An 11196-nucleotide genomic window follows, 5' to 3' on the forward strand; every position below is an offset into this window, starting at 1 on the left:
TTAAGACTTTGGTTTGCAGATGACAGGAACTCTAATTTAGGCTGAAAAAGTATGTATTGGGAGAAAATAGGTTTTTTTTTTCTTTTACAAAGCTAATGAAAGGATATATTTATTAAACCGTAGTAGAGGCAAGGCTTCAGAACAACTGGAAGCAGAAGTTTCTGTTTTTCGTTGGTTTTTCTTTCCACATGTCTGGTTATTCTCACGTTTTACATTTTATAGTTCCTGTTATCAAAGAAGGACTAACAAGCAAATTCAGACTGGAAATACTCTAAGGAAGACTATGGTCTGATCTAGGCCAGTTACTATACCCCGGGTATGTGATGCGCGAGGTGACTGATGCATCACCAGTATTGAGCACATAGCCATGTGTATTTGGGGAATCATTCTAAGTCAGGCAGCTGCACCAGAAGTACTGCAGCGCACCACGGAGGCAAAGGCATCCCCACACTTTTGGTAACTAGACAAAAGCTCAGAGTCTAATAGTAATGTCTTTCCTAGGCTGTTGTGTCCATTTATGAAATTATAAGACAGAGATCCTAGATCAGTAGATTCTGTTTTGAGTCTTTCAATCAGTTCTTAAGGTGTTAGGCAGAGCTGATCCCTAGAAAATGAAATATTTATTTCTCTTTTAAAATTAATATGACTATGGACCTTCACACGTAATTTTCTCAACTACGCATTACAGAATGTTTTTTTAAAAGACTGTTATTATCCTATTTAATTTTAAAAACTATTTTCTTAGCATACATAGACCATTACAATCCAATCGCCCTCTAGTTTTAATTTTTCTCTTCCTGTCTTTGTTTTTTTAGATATTTTATAAATCACAAAAATGATCTGTGATTTTAAACAATATCCTCAATCAGGCAGATTTTCAAGAGGAGAAATAATCCTGAGATATATGGAACCAATGGGAAATGTAGCATCATATTCTCTAAAAAAAAAATTTCTACATTCTATTTGTAAATTCACTGGGTGACTTGCAGTGACATTCTGTTTCTTGCACACCATTGTACCAAGAACAAAACACCAGATGATGACACAGCTGTCTCAGTTGACAGTTACCATTCGTAACTTTTGATTATTTCAATTCAACTCAATTTTGCCCATTCTTCTTACTGGATAGGTGGAGGATCTACTAGACAGATATACAGATTTGAGTTATGCCTGCTTTTGTGGAAGAATACATTTAAGGAAACTTCAGATTTCAGAGGATTTGGTAGGAAAAAACTATGTAAGACCAAAACTATAGATATGACTCTGTGTGGCGGATTGAAAATAGCAGTGGGCGTTAGTCCTAGCTCTACTCCTGATGTGTGACCTTGGGTAAGTTGCTTCCACTCTCTGAGCCTTAGTTTTTTCATCTATAAAGTAAGGTTTGGAACAGATGATCTCGTTCAATAGGGGCTGATGTTTTGGTGAAATGCTCTATTTTAGAGTGCAAAGACACAGGTAGTTTAGAAACAATTGGATATTATCCCTGGCTAATTGTGCAGTTACATATGAGAGAAGCTTCAGGAAACTGAGTGACTTTTTCATTTTCATTTTTTCATATTCTGAGGGAAGATTTGGCTCATAACCCACAAAGACATTATGAAAATGACCCTATTCATTTTGTCTATGCCATGCACTTTTAAATAATGATTACTTTCTACTGTTTCATTATGTAGCTAGGAGAAGTACTTTCAATTGCATGTTAACTCTTTCCTCTCATGTAATAATTTTCTCTGTAACATTCCTGAACTATATTACGTGTACTTATGGAATAATAAAATTTTCACATTTTACTTTTCTCACATAACAGTTTTAAATATGCTTCCTTCAGTGGAAATCCTTCCACAAAGATTTTTTTTTAATGAGCCAATGCAATCCTTATTTTTAAATCTTCAATGGCCATTTTGTGGGATGTATCTAGTTCATTCTCATTACCCAGGGTTTCAAAAGAAAGAGCATCATAATGGGGTAACTCCTGTGGTGTGCGGCACTAGGCAATGAGGGACAAAAGATAAATATCTTCCTACTAGACACAGAAAATGGAATGCCTTCTATCCTGTGTGACTCTAGAAGGTGTGCTACATTTTGAAGGTTAAGGGCAAAATCAGTTTTGCAAACCAGTGATAGTTCAATTCATATTTCTTGGCCCTGATTTGATTTGTTTCTGAGTTATACCAATAAGGTGGTTATAAAATAAAATGTGTTCCATCACTCACAGTCCCTCTGTGTTAACATTCTCAGCTCTATTATTTGAGCTGATTTTGTTCTTTAGCAGCTGGTCTCCAGTATCCACATACCTATTAGACATCCCTAAAACATGCCAATTACTCCTATTTGTACACCATGTTGTAGTTTACAAAGCACTTTCACATCTCTCTCCTCAAATCTTCAGTGACCTTCTGAGAGAGGCTGGACTAAGATTATCAACCCTCTTCAATCACAACCACTTTTATAAAGTTAATTTTAGAAGATATTTTGCTTTTATAAACAGGTGAGTTTTTTGAGTAATGTGTTAATTTCCTATTCCATTAACTGCAAAATAGCTGCACATATAATCAATGCATATATCCAGTACCAATACCTGAAATTCAGCATGTCAAAAACTGAACTCATTGTCTTGCTACCCTACCCTTTCCATCTCCTGCTGACCATCTAACTGATGTAGACCAAAAGTCATCATCCTCCTTTTTTTTTAATCATCCTCCTTTTTAAGTTTACTTCGTTTGTTGCCATTTCCCTAATCTTCCAATCTAGAAACCACTTTCTTTAACTTGCCCTCCTCAGTTACCTGTTTCTGTTGCAGCATTATCAGCAACAACTGCTGTACAGTTCCCCCCTTCTCCTCCACAGCCACTGCCATAATTCTGTTGCAGCAGCCCTATAATTTGATTCTCAATCTCTAGACGAGCTATTCTTCATTTTTCACGCTGCCAAAAATATGCTTTTCTTAAAACATGGCTTAGAACCTGTTACATCCCTCATCAACTATCCTCAGTTGATGAGCGGTATGGATTAATGCTTTGAAGTACAATGGATTTAAATTTAAATTCCTTCTCAATGATTTAAATCTGAATGTGTCTGAATCCAAAGCATAATTATAATATGCTGACTTTCTGACCTTTAGGGTGGGCAGGGAACATAAAATTGGGCATTCAAGTTATGAGCTGAGACCTTAGATTAAGGGACACTAGCTCTTCTTGTTTGAGTCTGGTGGTCCTTGCAAACCTCTGTGAATCTCAATCTTACTTAGCCTGTGGCTGGGAATTCTTGATAGTCAAGATTGGAACTCTTGCTCTAGCTCTAACCATAGCCCTCATATTGGTCTCTCTTGCCCTGCCCTGCCACTTCCTTAGACCAAGCATGACATATGTTGCCCAAAATTCTTTTTAGTTAGCCTAGTAGAGAGAATGGTATACAAATAAGATTGATCAGTGTTCATGATGTTTGTTTTTCACCATCTTTGTTGAGCTTCATGAGAAACTATCAGCATTGCTTGCCTGGGAATTGTGTGACATAGTGGACAGATATCGGCTTTGGGTTCACACAACCTAGATAGGAGTTCTAAGTCCTCCACTGGCTAGATGTCTAATTTGAGGGCAGGTCATTTGACCTCTCTAAGCTTCAGTTTCCTTTTCCTAACATAAAGTCGATATACATTAGTATTATTAATTGGGAGAATATGCAACGATAAAAATACTGTCACGAATTAAAGAACACTTTTAAATACATTTGCATTTTATTATCTAACAGTGCATATATCTATTAAGTATATTGTTTCTTCCATTTGCAGTTAATACTTCGTATACATACGACCTTGTGGTTCCTTTGCCATAATTCTAGGATCACTTGAGCTCCACAGACCACTTGTTGCTGTGACAGGTACTACTAATTGCCTTCCGATATCTATTCTCATATTCTAATATGATCAAATTTAGTTGCTCACATAGCTGCCTGAATAACAATTTCATACATTGGCCTCTCATGCAAGTATGAGTGGCCACGTCACCAAGTTATGACCAATGAGATGTAAGCATCTGGGAATGCTGATAAAGAAAAATCATGACCTCTTAATTTATCATCCTTTTCCTGCTGGCTGGAATGCAGAAATTTTATCTGAAACTAGAGCAGACATTCTAGGTCCTGGGTTTGAAAACTATGCTGAGAAAGTCAGAGCAATGTTACTGTGATCCAGAACCACTGCTTGTTGTAGAGCACCCGTTCTAGTCTGATCCACCACACTGGACCATTATGTGAAAGAAACCAATTATTATTTTATATATATTTTTCTATTAAAATAGCTGAAAAATATTCTAATTAATGTAGTTGGAAACCACTGAAATAATGTACATAAGAGAGCTGATCAGTGTTAGTGACTTCTTGTAATTGTCTAGGTCAATTCCTCCCTTTTTTGAGCTAACTTCCCTTGGGCTTGACCTATTATCATGTAATACTGCTGGGTTATGGACTTGTGGGCCTCTGCAAGATCGAAAAAATCTCCCTTCCCTTAGGCAGCACATCCCATGCTATATTAGTTATTTTGACCTTCATGAACAGTTATGCATAGCAGTTCTCTGAGATGCCATCTGAATTCTCTGAAGCTATAATATGCGGTACTTTTTATAAGAGACACTTTTGATTATTACCTTCACTGAAAGTAATAGGCAGGCAGATTTGTGGTACTGTTTCCATGTGTATTCAAGATTGCATTGCTACTTCATAATGTTCCTCGTTATTCGCAAGCTGATTAGATAGAGTGTCGAAACCAAATGGAAAATGACACAATTTATTACCTTTACGGAGTGTATTATAAAAATATTATAAACAATAAAAAATTCTTTGGAATTAATAGAACATAAAGCACTCTTTTTCCCCTAGTGAAATTATAGGTGGAATTGGCTCATATCTGGGTGGTAATAAAACATCCCGTTAGCTTTCAATTATAGTCCTGAACAGCAACTCTTTCCACTCCACTCTCTCTCAATCCCCCTCATCACCCCCTTTAGTCACCCACCCCCAACCCCCCAGCCTGGCTACCCCCCTTTCTCCAATAGATATTATAATCAGGGGGTTAAACTAGAAGATAATCCGATTGACTGAACATTAAATGCATGACATAATAATTGTATTCTCATATATTAATATGTACCACGAATGTACTCAACTATTTAGAAAGCCAAAATTATACTTGAACCAGAAAATTGAATCGTTGTCAGAAGAGGCATATTGGTTGGGCCACAAACAATAAAATATCACCACATTCATTTGTAAAGTTCCCTCAATTTAATCATGTTAGTTTGAGATATTTATAACTAATATAGCATCATATCTAAATCATGATTTAGATAATCATGTTGTTAACTGTTGCAATGAGATGCTGAGAAGTTCTGTTCTTTCTTCACTAGAAATGAAGATATGTGCCTACAACCAAATACTTAAAGAACTCCGTGTTTGATGTTCTGCTCCTAACTGCAGCAGTGTATCACTGCGGCCCCTCCGTGAGCTTGTTCAATATTCTAGAGGCTTCTGTGGCTGGAAATTGGAGAGCATCAGGAAGATAAACTCTATGACAGCCATCCATTCATATATGGAGCACATCTGTTGACATCTTAAATGCTAATTAATAAATACAGGACTTGGGCCTCATGCATAATGAAGATAAGCTGAATTAATGCTTTTTTCCTCTCTCCACATACAAAACTTAAATGGAACCTGAAGCAGCATTCTTCCTTCCCTAAAGGCAGTTGTGATTTCAGTTCATAGAGTCAGAAAAACAATTCTGAAGGCATAGGTTTACTTCCAGAGAAAGAACTTTTTAAAAGACATGGTATTTGGCTGCCACTGGAGGCAAATGCTTGAATGATTGTATAGGCGATGCCAAGAGAAACATGGATACTTTAAGGGCCACGTGGACCCAGTTGCTACTTAGGATGCTGGCCGTGACCTATTGCTATAGGTTTCAGAGCCTGTAGTGACCAATCATATCAAAGAACTTAAAGAGAAGGCCATTATTATGCACATTATAAAAATATATTGAGCCTTATTACCTGCAAGGCTATGCTTATTTAAAAGAAAAGAAAAACATGCCTTTCAATGGCAGCACTGTTACAACCAGAAAGAGTTCTGTTCACCTATGTGGTAGAAAATACTTCATGGCAGTATGTTTTAGTGACACAAGTATGTTTCTCTATTTAGATTTTTGGGATGGAGAAAAACTGCTGTTCTACAATAGTTCCTAAGTAAGCTATATTTAGTGTAAAAAGGAAAGAAATCAGCCTTTCTTGCGCCGTGGTAGTTGCTTGGTTGTTATGTTTGGAGCTGAATCTGTAGGTGTACTGATGCATTTGTAGGAAAGAAAAAGTGATTATATATTTTATTAAATTATAAGGTAATTTGTTCTCTTATCTCAGACTTGCTAATGCTCTAGTCATTTTTCCCTCTTTTTTGTTTGGTCAGGAGACCCGATTTGTCAGGGATATAGATTTTTGTCTAGTTAAAGGTCAGGTGCTGAACAATTGATTTGATTGCTGAGCCATTGGGTCATTAAGTTGCCTGAAATAACCTTGTTGCAAATGTTCATTAGTGATCCAATCTGGGACTCTGTACTCAGGACTTGCATTAGCATCTGTGGAAAATATTCCATTGAATTTTGCCTTTGGAATTGCAAAAAAAAAAAAAAAAAATGTAGCCAGAGGTGTGTATGTCACAGAAGTAGAAGATTTATATATGAAACTGCTTGTGATTTGAGCATATACAAATGTCCCCTTCCTCTCCAAACATTCCTGTGACCTAAAATTCTACTATTAGAGTTTTTCTTACATTAAAAACTGCAGCACCCCTGGGAAGTGAGATGACAAAGATCTGGAATACAAAGCATTGCCCATAAATGCAGCAGTGCTGACTTGTGAGCAGAATAGGAATGCTGAGTGCCTGGAGGAAGATATTGAGAAATGGACAAGAAACCAAGGCCAAATTATTTCTTCTTCAAAATTTCGCTAAGGAACACATTGTTCTGATCCTATACTACAGAATCCAAAGAAAGTTAAAACTCATAAGAGGAGCACTGGACTTGGAGTCCAGGGTCCTAGTACAGGTGTGTTCACCCATTATGTACCCTAGGACAAGTCAGTGAACTCCTATGAGAAAATTCTGCTTCCACAGGTAAATTATGGTAATAGGAGCTAATGGTCTCGAAGCTCCAGAATTCTGTAGTTTGTATTTTAGATAGCTAGAACTTGGTCCAGTATCCAGTGAAGGGCATAACATCTAGCAAACTGATGAATTTTTGTTCCGTTTTCAAGTACTGTTGTCCAGATTAATTGTTTAAGCAATAGAGTCTTCTGGATTATTGTTGAGAATGACTTTCAAGTTATGCTTCTGTTTGGGAATTTTGGAAAGGGTGTTGTATTTCTACATACAGCATGGTGGAAAGGCTATCTAGTTTCAACTTTGTCACTAAGTTTCAAAGAATTTCACTTTACTCCTTCCAGCTTAGCTTCATTATTTCTAAGGCTTTTTTTTTCTTAGCTATTCCATTATATCCTTTTCTAATTGCTCCACATATCAGGGGCGCCTGGGTGGCTCAGTTGGTTGAGCATCTGCCTTTGGCTCAGGTCATGATCCTGGAGTCCTGGGATCGAGTCCAACATCAAGCTCCCTGCTCTGAGGGGAGCCTGCCTCTCCCTCTGCCTCGCTCGCTCTCTGTCTCTCATGAATAAATACAATCTTTTAAAAAAATAATTGCTCTGCATAGCAGTTCATTATAGATGTATACATGTTGGCTTTTACTCTTTTTTATTTTCAGCAAAAGCCTGAATTTAATAATTCTAGATGGCTGTCATATAGTAATGGTTTAAAAGAAAAACTTTTTGTAGTCCCTAAAGTATTTCTGATGTAGCCATATATGCCAGCTCCCTAAGTCCCATTCATAAACTACTTATGGGGGTTCTATAGCCCCCAAGAGTGAGTATCCTCATGTTAGATAGTTTAAGTGCCCACGTTATGGTATTTTGGTGACTTAGTCATTTCCCTGTGAGTCAACCATTTCAGCCTGCTTATGTGCTCCTGTTGTTCCAGCTTCCATGCCTAGAGAATTTTTTATATAGATCATAGATACAGATAGATATAGATGTACATGTAGAGATAGAGATGGAGATAGAGATAGAGATAGAGAGTAAGATGACTCTCATATGGGGAAACTTGAAAAACAATGGTCTTAATTTGGATCAATTTAATGCCATTTCACATTTTATGAGTATTTACTGTGTTTGTTACTCTGTTAGTCTGAGGTAAAAGATTGCTTTTGACCTGGGAGATCTCAGTCTAAAAGATATTACAAAGTCTTTCATCTTTCCATTCTCATGGAGATTGATTTTAAAGGGAAAATTGTTAGATTTGAAAACTTTCCCAATAAATCTATATTCCTCCGAATATATATCATTACTTTGCATTTATGCTTGACTGTTGTGGGGTAAAAAAGAGTTGATGCCACTCTCTGGAATTTTGTATGATTGTCATTGGTCAAGCAGTTTCACATAAAACCACATCTCAAAGGACCCCACTTTTGCCTTTCGGTAATGATCACGAACTAATAATTCAACTAAAATTTAAAATGGACGAAAGCTTTGGGGAGCCTATGTGACTCAGTTGGTTAAAGTGTCCGACTTGACTTCAGTTCAGGTCATGATCTCAGAGTTGTGATATTGAGCCCCGCATCAGGCTCCGCTCTCAGTGCAGAGTCTACTTGGGATTATCTCCCTCCACCCCTCCCCCTGCTCGCTCTCTCTTTCACTCTCTCTCTCTAAATAAGCAAATAAAAATCCCCCCCCCCAAAAAATAGATGAAGTCCTCACACCTACAAGTTTTGAGATGTCCTTACAGTTTCAATTATTTTATTGGTGGGTATCCTTTATGTAACTTGAATCAAATTTGAGGCATTTTGCTGGTAGTCTATGTTAACTACAACCATGTGCTGCGTCTTATATGTCATGCTCAAGTGTAAATTATGTCTATAGAATTTATGAAAACCTTTACAATAGAGGAGGTCTAGGGTTAGACCATACCTCAGTTAAGTATTGTAAACCAGCTATAACTGGCATTACTTATTACTCTTAAACAGAGCCTCTAAAAATGTTTTTAAAATACAAGTTTATCACTGATAATGTACAATTTGAACAACTGTTTTTATGAAATATTTCACACATATAAAAAATAGATGCTATATATATATGTATAAGATAATAAAGAATAAAAAGATAATGACTGCCATTATATTCACTATCCATCTTAAAGGAAACCACTAACCTAAATTATATTTTTAATAAAAATTGTATATATTAAAGTGTACATCAGAGAGGGAGACAAACCATAAGAGACTCTTAACTCTAGGAAAGAAGCTGAGGGTTGCTAAGCTAAAGGGGAGGTAGGGGGGATGGGTAACTGGCTGATGGACATTAAGGAGGGCATGTGATGTAATGAGCACTGGGTATTATATGCAATTGATGAATCACTGAACTCTACATCTGAAACTAATGATACATTATATGTTAATTAATTTAATTTAAATAAAATAAAAGTTAAAAAATAAAGCGTACAACATGATGTCTTGATCTGCATATACATAGTGAAATGATTGCTGTAGTCAAGCTACTTAGCATAGACATTTCCTCATTCTCTATATATGTTTTGTTAAACATTATGCAATTACATTTTATGTGATCTTGAAGTCTGGTGTATATTTGTTTGACTTTACCTTTTTCATTCAACATTATATTTAGCAGTAGACTGTGTGAGTGAAGAAATGAGCCTTTTAAGCCACTGAGATTTTGAAGTTGTATATTATCATAGCATAACCTAGTATATACTGACAAATATTGTCACTTGCATTTTCTTAAGAGCACAAAAGAAAGAGAAAAAGGAACAACATAAGGAACATAAAGAACATCCTAAGGAAAATGAATTTAAGGCTCCAATTGCCCAAATAATTGTCTTTATACTTAATTATAGTGATGTAACTCAACCAAATTTAGCATCAATTCTCATATAAATAATAGTGTCAGATTTACAACTGAAACTTCTTTGACTGATGGAAGGGTATACCTATAGCAACTCATAAAACAAGAGGCATTCTAAAACTGAATTGAAACTAGATTAGACCACTAAAGAAAAACACCTTTACCATCAACCTACAGTCTTTTGAGGCATTTGGGTGAGATGGCTCCTTTGTAGTGCAGGTACCATCTAATATTCTTTTTTGTTTTAATTGGCCACCCTGAATTACTGATCTAAACCATCTTGGAAGTTCTGTCATAAGGCTGTCTTCTGGCTTCACAAATCATTTCTTTTGTTATCTGAGGACTCTAGAGAAATCTGACAGCCACTTCATTTTATTTCTGATACTAAAGTTGAGCACCCTGGGGCACCTGGGTGGCTCAGTGGTTGAGCATCTGCCTTTGACTAGGGTCATGATCCTGGGGTCCTGGGATCAAGTCCTGTATCCAGCTCCCTGCAGGGGGCCTGCTTTTCCCTCTGTCTGTGTTTCTGCCTCTCTCTGTGTGTCTCTCATGAATAAATAAATTAAATCTTTAAAAAAATAAAAATAAATAAAGCTGAACACACTGCAGCCATATGCTGGCATCTGGTCTATGAAAAACAAAAACAAAAAGGTAATTTCATTTAAAATTGTTTTAAATAAATTGGAAGGATTTCCAAAAGCTTTGGCTACAATAGTAATATTGAAAGGGGTACTTCAAACTTCTTGGAAATGATCTTAACTTGAAAGTGTTTTTTTAGGCACATACCACAAAAGAAAAAAATATTCAAAAAATTAACAGATTACTGATTGCCAGGAGTTAAGAAAGGTGTACAGTTGGATAAAAACCAATGTGGCTATAAAAAAAAAAAAACCACATAAGAGATCTTGTGGTAATAGAAATGTTTTATTATATGACTCTATCAATGTCAATATCCTTGTTTGTGATATTATACTACTTTGCAAGATTTTACTATCAGGGAAACTGGGTAAGAACAATATAGGATCTTTCTGCACTGTTTCTTAAAATTGCCTGCGCATTTACAATTATCATGAAATAAAAAGTTTAATTTTAAAAAAAGACAAGTGAGGGATGCCTGAGTGGCTCAGTCAGCTAGGTGTCTAACACTTGATTTCGGCTCAGGTCTTAATCTCAGGGTCATGCATTCAAG

The 11196-nt window shown here is 36.3% G+C and overlaps 1 long non-coding RNA gene across 10 annotated transcripts in view; it reads left to right on the forward strand.

The window, feature by feature from the left end:
* LOC144308794 (uncharacterized) overlaps positions 1-8830 on the forward strand; it is a 136006-nt gene extending 127176 nt beyond the window's left edge. For all 10 annotated transcript variants that reach the window (XR_013375117.1, XR_013375116.1, XR_013375119.1 and 7 more), the window contains 2 exons: positions 3788-3876; positions 5400-8830. This is a non-coding gene — a long non-coding RNA (uncharacterized LOC144308794). The remainder of the gene's footprint in view (positions 1-3787; positions 3877-5399) is intronic.
* The last annotated feature ends 2366 nt before the right edge of the window (positions 8831-11196 follow it).

Source organism: Canis aureus, chromosome X (assembly GCF_053574225.1).
Source record: "Canis aureus isolate CA01 chromosome X, VMU_Caureus_v.1.0, whole genome shotgun sequence".
NCBI lineage: Eukaryota > Metazoa > Chordata > Mammalia > Carnivora > Canidae > Canis > Canis aureus.